Source organism: Athene noctua, chromosome 2, assembly GCF_965140245.1.
Source record: "Athene noctua chromosome 2, bAthNoc1.hap1.1, whole genome shotgun sequence".
Taxonomy (NCBI): Eukaryota; Metazoa; Chordata; class Aves; order Strigiformes; family Strigidae; genus Athene; species Athene noctua.
Genome location: NC_134038.1, coordinates 49,738,743 through 49,753,222, shown reverse-complemented (window position 1 = coordinate 49,753,222; position 14,480 = coordinate 49,738,743). Strand labels below are relative to the sequence as shown.

General features: G+C 40.1%; 1 pseudogene; it reads right to left on the bottom strand.

The window, feature by feature from the left end:
* Nucleotides 1–6,279: 6,279 nt before the first annotated feature.
* On the bottom strand, nucleotides 6,280–7,370 carry LOC141956664 (mitochondrial import inner membrane translocase subunit TIM50 pseudogene; annotated as a pseudogene).
* Between the last annotated feature and the right edge of the window lie 7,110 nt (nucleotides 7,371–14,480).

Sequence of the window (14,480 nt, the reverse complement as noted above, 5' to 3'; positions counted from 1 at the left end):
AGTAAGCCAACGGAACAATAATTCTGCACAGTAGCATTGTTGTTGTAGCTCTCTGGTCAGATCACACCTGGACTATTGCCTTCAGTTCAATGGAAGGAGGGAGTTAAAGATGGGGAACAATTAAAAGGTCCCTACATTTTACTTAGCCAAACAGCAAATGTGGAAATGGATCAGCTGATATACAACAAATATAATTGTGAAACAGGGTGAGGAAATGATCCAGACTTAGAGTGACATTATGGTTAAATAAATACAGGCTTCATATAAAACCAGTGTATTTTTTTACTAGAAGTATCTTCTGCATGAGAATGCCATCATTTTTACAGCAAGCTTGGGGAAAACACCGGAGCGCATATGGCAGAGAGCAATCATGCACTAGTAGTTACAAGAATGCATTTAGCATGTCTTTCTCATTCTCATTATTATTATTCTATGAATCACTTTCAGTTATAAGAGGGAGGGGAATAGTGAGTTGCAGGAAAGAGGGAAACATGTTGTTATATGTTCCTCATCAGGTCTGTAAATGATTGCATGAGTTAATTTCCTTGTAATCAGGAATAAAAGGAAAAATATAGAATGTGAAGTGTGAGTTAAAGGTCAGTGGGAAGTAGTCCTAAGTGCTCAGAGTTCTGCCATGAAATCACAGGAGCTTTATCAAGTGACATTGAATGGGACATCTCTTCAAGGAAATGCATTTTCCAGGAGTCTGGACTTACTTTCCCTACAGCTTGAATATCTGTAGACCCCAGAGATGACGTTTCTGGTAATGCTGCTTTCTTAAAGCCACACATCAAAGAAAAGCTTTGCCTTGAGTTGACATTAAAATTTGGTGAGAAGAAATACAGGAGACAGTCAGACTGTCCAGTTTGGAGTCCCTCCAGATCAGCGGTGACATAAACATGGCCAGGAAGAAGCCAGCTCAGAACCTGGATTAATTGGGGGAGTTTGTTACCTTTTTCACTTCCATATAAAACAGGAGCTGCTGGCCTTGTTAAAATGGGTTTCAAACTGATTCTTAACAAACTCAGATGTAGCCTCAAGGCCCTTATTCTTTCTCCATCATGGAGATTATTGTTATTGTGGCAATCCATACTAAAATCTTGAAAATGACACACTACAGTGTGTCAGAAAGTCAGTCATGTAAAAAGTCAAGAAGTAAGCTAGTAAAGAAAATTCACATTATCCTTACTGGCTTTGCCAGTTGGTTTCAATGAGAATGATAAAGTTATGTTTCCTTCAGTGGCACTGTAGTTCTTTCTTTAGTTTTCTATAAGCCTGTTGTGGAAGACAGAATTTAAATGTCATGGATCATTGCCAACAGAAAAAAGAAACTTTTCTTGGGTGGGGGCAGAGAATGTCAATAGCTTGTTTGAGCCTTGGATTCATTTTGCAGACACGCAACTCAATTCAAGGAGATTTCGTAGGATGAGATAAACAAGTGTTGACAAAACGTAGAAAAGAAACAGACTTTCACATACTTATGGAAGGTAGGTAAGCTGCTTCTCTGAAAGGAAGCACTTTAGAGGCTGATCTCATGCCAGGCTTAAGCTGCAGATTGCTATGTAGCTGTCTGTGTTTCATTCCTTTCCTTGGGTTAGACATGGTTTCTCATCCTTCCCAAATGAAAGGCGGGAGGGCAGAAAAAGGAGGGGAGTGAACGATGTCTTTTTATTCAGTTTTGATAGTATCAGAAAGAGATGATCCAAGTGTAGAACCATCACTGATTTATGTGAAAACTATCCATACACAAGACAGCCTGAAAATATATCTAAAGGAAAGCCCTTGATTTTAATGCTGCACACTAAGTGGAAAAATTCAGCTCTCAAACATTCAGTTCTCTTTTACTTTTCTGCCAAGACATCCATTCAAATTTCTGTACTTCTAGGCTAAAAAAGAGTGTTTTACTAAAAGAGACTGAAGGATGCAGCTCTCTGAGCTATTTTACTCCCTGATTTGGTAAATAGATTTTAATGGGATAATTTACATTATTAAAACTAATCACACCATTAAAGTATTTGTCTGAAATAGTGTCCTATGCGTTACTGAGATCATATTTTCCTGAACAGGAAACAAGATTAGGGCTTTGCAGACAGAATTATCAGTTCTGATTGGGTGGATTTGATGTAATATTTCTTTCTCATTTTGAATTTCCTTAGTTTAAAGTTAAATTCTCTTGGGTTTGTCATCTTTCACAATTTTTTCTGCATACATGCTGCCTATGGAATCTGTATACAGGTACTAGTGCAGACTATTAGTTAACCTTCATTTTGAAATAACATTCCCTATATAGATTAAATCGGGTTTTGATCAGGGTGACTGCAGAATAACTCAGTTCAACGCAGTGTTACTAATCTAGTGAGTCTGTATTAGTGTGAATGACAGTGGGATTTGTCTTCCCAAGTGGGATAACAACTGTGGAAGGTTGCTCCATCTATATAAGTTTTTCTGCTTTTATCAGGGCCAGTCTGACACTAGTAATGCATAGTTTGAATGAAGGGTAACCTGTCAGGGAATAGAAAAAAATGATAGAAGTAAATTTTAATACATACACCCTGTGCACAGTTTCTCATTGTATGAATTTTTATATCCTTAGTTAAGCCCAAATATTAAAAAAGAAAAAAATAATGACAAGACTTATTGGTAGACTAATATGAAAAATTCTACCTAAATTGTGAAGCATATATGGCAAGTAAACATGAAAATTAAGTGATTAAATGAAGTGATGGTTTCTTATATATGTTCAAAGACCTTTGTGTACACAGGTGTCCATTTACATGTGTTGCTCACTATAGAAAATATGTTAAATGTGTCCATAAGAATCCATATACAACTCAGCTTCTTCAAAATGAAACTCTCTATGTGCAGCTACTGTGTTTCCCAAAGGACTGACTATTAAGGTTTCTTAAATCCTCTTCAGAGTAGCAACATAATTCAATCCAAACACTAATTCTCATGAATGGTGCTCACTATATGTTATGGTGTATTAAAACTGTTTTAACTTCTGTCTGGGAAGCAATAATATCCTGAGTCTTGTGTAGATTTTTCCATATGTTTTTGGCTCAAGCAAAATAAAATAGAGAGGAAAAAAAGGCTTAACCTTCTGTCTGTGATTAACAACTCTCAGGGACTTTACGTTATGTGATTAAAACAGTACAAAAATGCTGACTGTACCATATATGCAATAAACAACTCCATGTTGTGAAACAATTGCGCCATCATGTTAATAAAACCCTTAAATTAAGAATGTGGATAAGTAATCTTTTAAAGCTTTCTTAAGAAAATGAGTGAAAATATAACCAAGCAAACAAGTATCGTGATTCTTCTAGCAGGCTGTACCAAAGATAATTCAACATTGTATGTGGTCCATAACTGAAGCTGGGGTGAAGGAAGGTGAAGTGCTGCTTGGTGAACCTTAGGATACTCAGTGACTACTCTGTGTTTGGATCCCAGAGCCATTCATGCCATTCGGCAAGACTTGAACCAGGCTTTTGTGGCATAAAGATTAAAATAACTAGAGTGAAATACCAGTTCTAACACAAAATATATGTCATCAAGAAAAAGAATCAGGGCCATCACATTCATAGGCAAGGAGTCTGCACATCCTTTTGCTTATTCATTGGCCAGTAATGACAACTTCAAAAGATTCTATTTCCATTTACTTTGACAACAAGCACATTCAATCTATAGTTATTGAAGCTGGTTATTTCAATATCAATTTATTAGCAGCATTAACATGAATGCTTATTATTTTAAAATGTGAAACAATGTCTTTGTCACTAATTTTAGAACTAATTTTAATTTGAACTTGACATTAATATAAACATGACAATGCCACTTTGCCACTATGCATTGCCATCATGTATTTTTATTTTCTCATGAGAACTGACAGAATATGATTCATAATGAAAATATTTATATAAGCCTATGAATAACAATAAGGATTTGTAATAATATTAACATACGTAATGTCATCTGTATTGAATCTGTCAACATTAATAACTTAGATTTTTTTCCCTATGTGATATACATTTTCATGTGTCTATAAATGTCTTCATTAATATACATTTATGATTACTATTAAGCTTATGCATAGTCTCTTTTATTATGCAAATAAGGGTTATAACATACACTCAAAGACAGTGACTCTCCATACATCACTTTTATCTTTAATAAGTCCTATAAAAAGCAAGTAGAATAAAAACTCACCCCCTTTAATTAAAATTTGTTTGTGTTCTTGAACTAAAAATGTTCATAGTAGAGGATGACTATGAAGCTATTAATTACCTAGCTTTATTTGTCTGTATAAAATCTCTCACAAAAAATTATGCCAAAAAAGTATTTTTCAGAAATGACCAAAAAAAAAAGGAAGACATTTACAGCTTGGAGTGAAAGTTTTATCTCTGCACACATCCAAGTACAATTGGGAACAATAACACAGTCACAAAGGTGGTTCTACATGATGCATAGTTGTTGGAGGGCATATGGTACATTTCACTCTTAACTGAGACTTTTTCTATCCTTTTAGTACTTTATGTTAGAATCTTAGCAAGATTTGTTAGTCCAGTTTGTTTTCTTTAAAGTACAGTTGCTAAAAAAAGCCAAGGAGAAAAACTAGTGTCACAGCCATCTGTGAAAAGCGCCAGAGCAATAAAAGTGTTGAATAAATGTGATGAGATCTACACCAGTAGTGATGAAGGTCTCTGGGGAAATCTTCAGATGCTGTTGATCTTCTACTGAACTGGACCATCAAACACATCACTAACATTACGTGGAAATAAAGCTTTTTTCCTCCATCTTCCTTACTGTGTTTAAGAAGAAGAGCTCATCTGAACAGATTAGTAAATAAACTATCTCATCATTAGGGTGTCAGTGACATCTTTTAACCCCAAAGAGTTTCTAAATCATCCTTCTGGTTTTGTGAGAGTACAATTAGATTAAATACTCCCTATTGTCCAGGTTGAGATAAAATCTACCTGGAAGTGAAGGTTTTGATTCAAAAAGCTACTTCAGAATGTTTATAGTCAACTCATGTGTTTGTACTGAAATTGCAACTTGGGATGTTTCCTGAATGGGGATTTAAGCTGGTTGCTGAAATCCACAAATGTCGGTATACAGTCACATGTAATGCAAAATTCCTGAGGCTCAATACCATACTTCTTTGTCCAGGCTCTGTCATCACTCATTAGCAGATATATCTTGCCATGTAAGATTAAAAATATATTAATTAAAACTACTATGTCAAAAGGTTAACTATATGATTTATGCTATTTGATTATGAGTGCCTTCAGACAAATGTTAGGATGGATTCCTGTTTACACCAGAAGATGCATTCGCTTTTAATTAAGATCACAGAATCACAGAATCAACTAGGTTGGAAAGGACCTTGAAGATCATCTAGTCCAACCATTAACCTGGCATTGACAATTCCCAACTACACCATGTCCCTCAGTGCTATGTTGACCTGACTCTTAAACACCCCCAGGGATGGGGACCCCACCACCTCCCTGGGCAGCCCATTCCAACACCTAACAACCCGTTCTGTAAAGAAATGCTTCCTAATATCCAGTCTAAACCTTCCCTGACGCAACTTGAGGCCATTACCTCTTGTCCTATCACTTACTACTTGGTTAAAGAGACTCACCCCCAGTTCCCTGCAACCTCCTTTCAGGGAGCTGTAGAGTGCAATGAGGTCTCTCCTCAGCCTCCTCTTCTCCATACTAAACACCCCCAGTTCCCTCAGCCGCTCCTCCTACGACCTGTGCTCCAGACCCTGCACCAGCTTCGTTGCCCTTCTCTGGACACGCTCGAGTCATTCAATGTCCTTTTTGTAGTGAGGGGCCCAAAACTGAACACAGGAATCGAGGTGCGGCCTCACCAGTGCCGAGTACAGGGGTAAGATCCCTTCCCTGTCCCTGCTGGCCACGCTATTGCTGACACAAGCCAGGATGCCATTGGCCTTCTTGGCCACCTGGGCACACTGCTGGCTCTTTTTTTTTTTTTTTTTTTTTTCCACATCACCCTTTATTCACACCCACTGGGATAGATTCCTTCCCCTCCCCCCCCCCCCCCCCAACCCACCGGGACCACATCGGCCCCTCTCACCTCATTGTCTGTGTCCAAGTGATTAATCATCCGCCGCTCCCATGGTGGCCGGGGTGTGCCACCCCGCCCCCCCCCCAAACATCACAGCACCGTCGCGATGATGTCCCAGCACCGCGGTGATGTCACATCACCATTGTGATGAAGTCACAGCGCCGTGGCGATGATGTCACACTGACATCACTGCTGCTTGGAGCACAGCCAAAAGCTCCCAGTCAGGCCGCCCATAAAAAGCTCCTTCGGCTTCTTCGCCTGTGGCAGCTCAGCCAGACACTGCTGCTCCTCCTCCAGCTGCGACTGGTGGCGTTTAAAAGCCTCCAATGGATCCTCCTCCAGCGTGTAATTCTCCAGCACCGTCTGGACGTCTTCCACCCCGCTGAGGGCGATGGTTTGAGGAAAGTGGTGAGGTCGTAGAGCACGCTGTTGTCGGAGCTGCCATCCCAGCAAGGCAGTGCCAGCCCATTGTAGGGCTGCAGGCAGAAAGCTTCTCTCCAGTAATCCACCACCACCACCTTGGTGGGGTCTCTGTTGAGGCAGGAAATATCCTTGATATGGTGCCTGTCCATGTAGCGGGTGGCGTCACAGAAGAGGCGGTAGGAGATGAAGACATGGGGGTATTTGCTGTCAATGAGGGGGAAGGCGGTCATGGCGGTTTTGGAGGTGAAGATGACGATCTCGTAGAGGGCAGCGAGTTGTTGGAGGAGGCTCTCAATGCCCAGGTGCTTCATGAAGTGCCAGCTGGTGACAAGCGACCACTCGGGGTGCAGCAGGATGTCAGTGAGCCCGATAACAAGGGTGTAGGGGAGCTGGTAGTAGGGTTCATGCAGGGGGCCTGGCAGCAGTTTTGGGCTGGTGGGCTTGATGATCATCTGTCTGTGGTCCTTGAAGTACTTGTACGTCCTGCGGTGCTGCTGGACGCCCATGGGGTCATCATCCAACTCATCAGGGATCTTGGTCCTGTGCTCGTCCACCACATTGCTGCCGAAGATGTAGATGAGTGCCACACCGGTGCCAGCACCCAGCAGCCCCACCAGGCGCAGGACCAAGTGGTGAGCGGCTGCCATCTGCTCCTGCTGCCACCGCTCTTTGTCCTCTCCCTCCTCCTCCAGGCCCACGGTGTGTTCCAGGGGTCCCTCTGTCACTTGGTGCTGCCGCAGCTGCTCCCGCAGCACTGCCTCGGTACCGGTGCTGCTGCTGACGGCCCGGCCCAGCGTGGCACGGGCCCCGCAGGCCGCCACCACCACCTGCCCTGCCACTGCCGCTGCCGCCATCTTTTACTAATGAAAAAGAAGGAGGATAGGCTGAGAGAATACTGCTTTTTCTCAGAAATGGTTTCAAGGACCCTTTGCAGGTAAGCTTGTATTGGGATGAGCAGGGGGAATCTCTGGGAACTAGCCAGGCAACTAATGTTGCATATAGAATTGAAGGAGAGACCGTGGGAATGACCACTGCTTCTGGAAGGGGCTTCCAGCCCTGCATTGCAGCGCTTCGGGCCACTCAGCCACACAACCTGTCTCTCCCCTTTGGTGGCAGCCTTCACAGCCCATTTCAATGGCCAGATGACACAGCCAGATTCTGGCAGGGGTAAAGTTGGGAGTGGGATTATTGCCCACTCCTCCCAATCCATCTGCTGTTTAAATGGTGGCTTATGTGTCTATGAGTGCCTTTCATGCCAGGGTCAAATGTGGACAACTGCAATTCAGCTGTAGGAAATGCTATATGCAGTTACTACTATGGATGGCTGCCGTCACAGCTGTGAATACTGCAGTACAAGGCACACTGTTTCAGCAGTTGCACAAAAAATCAACTGCTAGAAGTAAAATGAATCAACGTGTTTAAAAATTACCCAAGAATTTATACTCACTAGTGGCTTTGGTTTTGGTCCTTTGCGGCCCACATAGCATACTAATGGGACCATCAGTGTTTCACCTGGGTTGGGATACAGTCTACCACATACCTTTATATAAAGTTGGGTTAGATTTCATGTAATCTGTCGCATTTCAGTTCCTCGTTCTCTTGGTTCTGTGCACAAGATCTTTGGAGGGCAGAATCAATATGGAGTTGACTAGTGTGCTGGTTTTGGCTGGCATAGAACTAATTTTCTTCATAGTGGCTAGTACAGGGCTATATTTTGGATTTGTGTTGAAAACACTGTTGATAATACAGAGATGTTTTCCTTATTGCTGAGCAGTGCTTACACAGAGTCAAGCCCTTTTCTGCTTCTCACCACCCCAGTGAGTAGAGGGTGCACAAGACATTGGCAGAGGACACAGCTGGGACAGATGACCCCAACTGACCAAAAGGATATTACATACAATATGTTGTCATGCTTAGCATATAAATCTGGGTGAAGAAGAAGGAAGGGGAGGACATTTGGCGTTTGTCTTCCCAAGTAACTGTTATACATGGTGGACCCCTGCTTTCCTGGAGACGGCTGAACACGTGCTTGCTGATGGGAAGTAGAGAATGAATTCCTTGTTTTGCTTTGCTTGAATGAGCAGCTTTTGCTGCCTTTATCTCAACCCATGAGTTTTCTCTCTTACTCTTCTGATTCTCTCATCCCACCTGGGGGGAGTCAGCAAGCGGCTGTGTGGGGCTTAGTTGCTGGCTGAGCTTAAACCATGACACTAGAGAGATGATTTTGGTCTTGGTCAGTTCCTATTATTTCAACAGGGTTGAGTGGAGTGTTTGTTATCACTCAAGATCCTGAGATATGCATCACACCAGGTGAACCCTGGAAGCAATGGAACACAAGCAGAGAGTGTCTTTCTGTCCTGGTTATTATTTTAAAACTATAAGAGAAAAAGGGTAAAAGTAAAAGCAGCTAGGGAAGGAAAGTATATTGAGATGGCAAAGTTGGATGGAAATGGGTTTTTTATGCATGTAGGTGCAAGGGAGAGATATTTTATCTTTAATTTTCTGAACTACAGTTTTTGTCACTAATATATCAATTGTACTCCTTTGACTAGGGTCCTTTGTTCTCTTCAGGATTCTACATGCTGGATCTGCTACTGGAGTGGGGGTTGAGGCTAACAGCTAAGGAAAACAATATTTTCTTATGCTCTAGGAAAGATATCTCAAGGAAATCTGTCTGAAAATTTATTGACCTAAGCTGATTTTTTTCAAATATTCAAAGAGAAAAATCCATGACACCCCTCCCAAACATTCCTTAGAGCAGTCATTAGGAGTCCTGCTTTAAATCCCCCCAAAAGACTGAAAATCTTGACAGAAACCCTTAATATATGTTCTGTCATATAGAGTAAAAATAGTGAAAAAAAGTGTTAGGTATGAAATAGTGTGCAGAATATTAGATTAGACTCTTCATTTGTAGGTTTTCATAGGTATGCAAGTCTTGTTTCTGCAATATGTATTGTGCAGTTGAATGTATTTTATTTTTGTTTACAGTGCAAACTCTCCTATTACATAGTAAGAGTCATGAATTCAGTAAAGAAAATTGAATTTATTTTATAAATCCTACTGATAGTTTCTTCATAAGATAATGGAAACCTGCTAGATCTCTATTATATAGTAATACAGTACAAATCTTTGATTAGGTGTTTTTAAACTCTGTATATTATTTTTCATTTGTTCCAAATGCCATTTTGACATCACCTATTATACTACTGTAAATGTTATGTATGTAGACAGTTTTAAAACATTTGGAAGTAACACTGATCAATGCTTGATTATTCTTGCTTTTTAATGAACAACTAAATCTCAGAACTTTTCCATTGTCCTTATAGCCTACTCTAAAGTGTACTGATGAGCAGTTTAATGGATTTCAATGGTCTGTAACTCTAAGACTTTATCAGAGGGACTTAAAGCCATGCAGAAGCTGTAAACTATAGCTGACGTACTCAGGAAGTCACTGGGTGTGTTATGAAGGGATGACTCTATAAAATTGAGATCAACCTTTATAGCTGATGAAACCAATATAAAAATATTTTGAAAATTTCCTCCTATCTTTGGTTACTGTTTAGTGAGTTCTTGCCTGAGTTGAATTTATGCTTTGGATCTTCTTTATTTTACAGCCGTTTATAAAGAGCAGGACCAAGCTGGTGGAGAGCAATCGTTCCCTTCCTGGGAAAACGGAATGATACTGTTAATATATCAGCTGCAAAATATTCATGTTAACCTTTACATTGTCCCCTGCTGGCTTCAGCATCATCATTAACTGAAGTGTGACTCACTTCCCTGAAGATAAATTGTTCCATTTAAGAGGCCACATCAAGAACATGACCTGCAGAAGTGGGGAAGAGGGCTGTGCAGTTTTGCAGATGCCTCTTAAAGAAGTGGTATTGGAGCAGGTGATGCAAATAAGGGGAACATAATAATAAGGGTTAAAACTCCATTAGGCTATACTGTCTAGTTAATTGCTCTTACTCCCGTATACCCCATGGAATACCCATGTGAATAAGTGATATGCAGAGGTACTGAAAAAGCATGAGAAAGCTGCAGACGGCTGAGCTGTCTGTTTGCTATAGGAAAGGGAGAGACTGTGGGTGTGCATATAAATTAAACTGTTAGCTGGTCTTCTGCACAATTTTTGCTGTTAATCTTCCCCATGAAATGACTTTTCATGGCCCGTCTTCTTTCAAGAGGAACCTCATGGTTTGATGCAATTTAGAACTGTCCTCGCCATGCTGGATTCATAGCAGCATTACATGTTTCAGCCTCAGCAGCTCAGCAGCTCATGTTGAAAAAAACAAACAAGGCCTATAAAATAATTTTTTTAATGAGACTAACGTACAGAAACAGATACAATCATCAACTAGGTCTTCTCAAACTGTTGTATACTCTGGGCTGCAGAAAAAGAAACAACCTCCAATAGTTAAGTCTATACAATACCACAAACTGTGTAATTGATATAATATAGGACTAGTTTAAATAAAAGTGCCACCCTTACCAGGGCTTCTGTGAAGTTCTGGACATAGGTTTTACTCAGTCTTGACTTTCATAGTTGCTTTAAATTATAGACTTAAACTAAAAGGGTGACATATGAAATGCCACTCTATTGCAGTAAAACAATAGGGCCAAAGTCATGTTAGGGCTCTGGTGGCACAAAGAGGAGGAGACTTAAGGGAATAAATACCCAGGGTGACATTACAGCATAAATTTGAGCAGTCTGAAATGCAACTCACTGAAGGCAGAGTTTGTCTTAATGTATATAATTATTTTCGAGGCTTACCCTCTTGGGGCAGTTGAGCTTCTCAAAAATCCCTTACTTTTGACCTTCTGTTTGCCCTTATCCAAACCTATATGCTCTAAGCTGCTGTAATATTCAAATAATGAAAATCATCAGTGCGATGTGTTGGACAACTGTTGTTATCCTCAGTTTTGCATGTGGAGAATTGAATTAAAGGCAGAAATAAGAAGAACTGACCACAGTTTCACCTAGAAAGTCTGTGGCACAGTAGGGAATAGAATGCAAGGCTTCTAAATCTAAGGTTAATTTCCTAACTTCTGACCCATCTGACCTCCATAATTAGTCTCCTTCCCCATGTCCCAGCTGAGTGTGCCTAAATATAAGACATTGTGTTGATCCTTGATTGGTTCAGTTTTCCGTTGGCTGCCTCCCATAACCACATCTTTATTCTGTCTCTTTTTTACAAGTTTGTATTTTTTTTTTTTTTTTTAGGAGACGGCATTTAGAAGGTAAAGATTCATTGGTTGCTGAGATAGTCAGTTATAACACCCCCAATCTCTAGCATTGATTCAAATTCTGACAGAATTGTGCACTACATAATTTTGAGATGTGACAAGAGCTTGTATATGAGATAACACAACAGTCATGAATTTCACCTTTGTTTTTCAAATACATAATTCTCAAATGTAATCTTCAATTACAAAAAGGAAGAGAAAAGAGAAAAGAGAAAGGAGAAGGGAAGGGAAGGGAAGGGAAGGGAAGGGAAGGGAAGGGAAGGGAAGGGAAGGGAAGGGAAGGGAAGGGAAGGGAAGGGAAGGGAAGGGAAGGGAAGGGAAGGGAAGGGAAGGGAAGGGAAGGGGAGGGGAGGGGGGGAGGAGAAGAGAGGAGAGGAGAGGAGAGGAGAGGAGAGGAGAGGAGAGGAGAGGAGAGGAGAGGAGAGGAGAGGAGGGGAGGGGAGGGGAGGGGAGGGGAGGGGAGGGGAGGGGAGGGGAGAGGAGAGGAGAGGAGAGGAGAGGAGAGGAGAGGAGAGGAGAGGAGAGGAGAGGAGAGGAGAGGAGAGGAGAGGAGAGGAGAGGAGAGGAGAGGAGAGGAGAGGAGAGGAGAGAAGAGAAGAGAAGAGAAGAGAAGAGAAGAGAAGAGAAGAGAAGAGAAGAGAAGAGAAGAGAAGAGAAGAGAAGAGAAGAGAAGAGAAGAGAAGAGAAGAGAAGAGAAGAGAAGAGAAGAGAAGAGAAGAAGATGTGTTCATCCATCCTTCACCAGACCTACTGGACAGGAAGATCTTGTAATGCACTAGTGTTGAAAGGCATTTGATTGCCAGTTCTGTCATCTTTAGCTGACTACATTCTTGCTTTCATTGCATAAGAGACTGGTCAGGGAGGACCTCATTTGGATGGAAGAAGAAAATATTCATTCTCAGATAGAATGAGGGCAAATCTAGTCATCTTCAATTGCTCAATACATAAGCCCCAATTATGTCAAAGCAAAGTCTTAGTGAGATCAGTATGGACAGAATTTCTGATGAAATCGATAAAAGGTTAATGTTCTTGCTGACTAAGACCTCCAAAATTAATTCTTCTACAAGTAGTTTTGCTGAGTAGCCTCATTTGAACCCATATGACCACAAAGTCATACAAGGAGTATTTTATCCCACTTTCTGTCGATCTCGGTTCTGACTTTAAATATTCAAAATTTTAGCAATCATGAAATATCCAAATGTGAAGAAGTTTCTGCAGTTAACTGAAGCTGACTTTCAAAGCTATGAGCTTTTTGATCTCCGAAAGATCTGAGAGCATTTTGTAGTTTACACTTGCATAGAGGTGTTTCAAAAGAGATATGATCATCTCATGTTCATAAAACAGCATAATGAGTTATTTTTATTTTTTAAAATATACAAAGAATTTGTGTGATTTTTTACCAGAAAACCCCAAAGGTTTATGAGACAAAAGATCTAAAATCCATTAACTTTAAAAGAACATGAGTACACACACAAATTTTATATTCATAGTTTCTTTTTCATATAAAAAGTTGAAGTATTCCATTAAATTTACGAAATATGTAGCTCAATGACTTTTCTAAATCATATTTTCTGACATTTTAAAGAAAGGAATTACATATAAAGTTAAGGAGCAAGAATTGGCTGGTAACAGAAAGGTTGCAGATTAAGAAGGAATACTGAGACTTCTTCAGATTATTTTCTCTGTGATGTATGATTTTGAAAAAAACTGTGTTTTAAGCAAGTAAAAATCATAAGAGAAAAAATGAGTTGAAAACATTTTATAAGTCAAATTTCTTTTTTTCTGAGCAATTTCTAGTTTGCATGAATAATCTAAATTACTTGAACTCATCAACAAAGGTTAGGATACCCACATTTGGAAATAACTGATCTCTGCTGAACCATCAAACATATAATTTCCACTTAACTAATTGTTTTCATTGATTTTTTTTTTGTTTTGTTTTGTTTTGTTTTGTTTTTCCAGGAGAATAAGCAAGTCAGTCAGCTATATCTGGAATATCTGATATGGAAAGAAGATACATTCTTAAACATTCTCCACACACTGATTTTCTTCTCTAAAAGTGAAAGAATGCATCATTTTTAAAAAATGAAATGCATTTGCAAGACTGTGCAGAGTTGGCAATGGTTTCTTATTGTTTTGCCAAAAGAATGCTGAGAATTTTGGTTACGCTTGAACTGAATACTGTGATTTATTTTAGAGGCTGTGTTATTCAATTTGGTGCTCAGTTTCCTTTTCATAATTTTTGTACATATATCCACTGAGAGCAGAAGTTGCTGGGCCCTGCTTATGATTGTTTGGTATTTCTTACAGGTGTACTATGTGGGTTCCTTTGAGATATGTAATACAAATCTTTCTTCGAGCATGTGTGGCCCAAAAATGAAAAAAACCCCAAACCCTAAACTCCCCCCTCCTAATTTCTCCAACAACTATTTTCAAAGCAGCTCTCCAGCTCCCTTATCTCATTAGTACACCTGACGGCTCTGCCCAGCAGCTTTCCCATCCCTCTCCAGAGCCCTGACAATGTCCAAAATGACTGCTATAAGCAATGTGTTTGGCTATTGTTTCAAGTGAAATATGGGCAGAATGTAATGTACTTTCTCTGAGTATCATATTTTTCTTTACTACAAGCTATTGTCTGCCTGAACATATGTCTGATGAAATTGGAGAGCCTTGTGCTTTCCTGAACTACTAAGTACCATTTTACTTAAATAAAACTATTA